The sequence below is a fragment of the Nannospalax galili genome, unplaced genomic scaffold (genome assembly GCF_000622305.1).
Source record: "Nannospalax galili isolate Female #2095 unplaced genomic scaffold, S.galili_v1.0 scaffold525, whole genome shotgun sequence".
NCBI classification, from domain to species: Eukaryota; Metazoa; Chordata; class Mammalia; order Rodentia; family Spalacidae; genus Nannospalax; species Nannospalax galili.
The window spans coordinates 3,579,888-3,581,034 of NW_008353937.1; the positions used below are offsets into that span (position 1 = coordinate 3,579,888).

Genomic DNA, 1,147 nt, shown 5'->3' on the forward strand with positions numbered 1-1,147 from the left:
TCACCACCATCACCACCATCACCACCATCATCACCATCACCATCACCATCACCACCACCATCATCATTATCACCACCAACATCCTCACCATCCTCACCATCACCACCATCAGCATCAACACCACCACATCCACCATCAACACCAACATCATTACCACCATCATCACCACCATAGTTGCTGCCATTACCATCACCAGCATCAGCCCCACTTCTGGCAGTAAACCAACACTGCTGTCATGAACCGTGTCACACAGCAGACATCTCGGGAGTACCTCCCTTTTCCCTGGTCTTGGAATCCACACAGAGAAGGTAGAGCTTTTCTCCCGGAGGTAAAAAGGCAGCCAGATCTGTCAGCTCAGCCTCCACTTCCCTTTCCAAGACTGGGCTACCTGATGTACATGGCGTCATGCAGAGCAAACTGAAATTTGGGGATGTAGTCTGACTTTCTGGGAATGGGTACTTGATCAGAAGCACAAGGGCACTGGGTGCTGAGGTCTCAAGTGGCCTCCCACCAGCCCTTCGCACCCTTCAGGACCTGCCAGGGAGCTAGCAGCTGGACTCCTCCTGGTGCTTTTGATGACTTAGTGCAGAATTTCTAAGTGACGTTACAATTGTAGCTGAATATACAGCCTGACTCTTCGTTTTAAGAGTGGACCGAAACTCGGAGGACCCCTCTACCTCCAGATATCTCACGAAACTGTGCTCCCACACCAGGCCTCGCTCATACCTTTATTCAAAGCTATTTCTCCAGCTTCAGTTGGGGAACTACATGCTTGCATCCACCCTGAGCTTATCAGAGAATCCTTCCCTTTTATCCCTAGGCCTAAACCATCTGATACACACAACGTCGAACATTCTTCTCTTTCTCACTGCTTTCAAAGAGGAAAGGAATATGAGTGTTCTGTGTTCATAGCTTTGATTCACTAGTTAAAGCACACCCACATTCATTCACTCTCCTGGGTGGAGGGCAAAGTGGCGTCCTTGAGGATCAAGGTCATAAGCCCAGGTCACTGGAGCTCATGGCTCAGCGAGCTTGGTTACATTGTAAATAGTAGCTTTTTGGTGGTAAGGTTGAATGAAGTCATTCACTGACTTCTGTCCATTTTGTAAAAGTCACTCCTACACTTTAGCAAGTTAGGTGTTTGGAT

The 1,147-nt window shown here is 48.4% G+C and overlaps 1 protein-coding gene across 1 annotated transcript in view; it reads left to right on the forward strand.

Moving 5' to 3' along the window:
- LOC108491692 overlaps positions 1–1,147 on the forward strand; it is a gene marked incomplete at its 3' end in the record, with an annotated part of 53,192 nt that overhangs the window by 38,737 nt on the left and 13,308 nt on the right. The window lies entirely within an intron of this gene.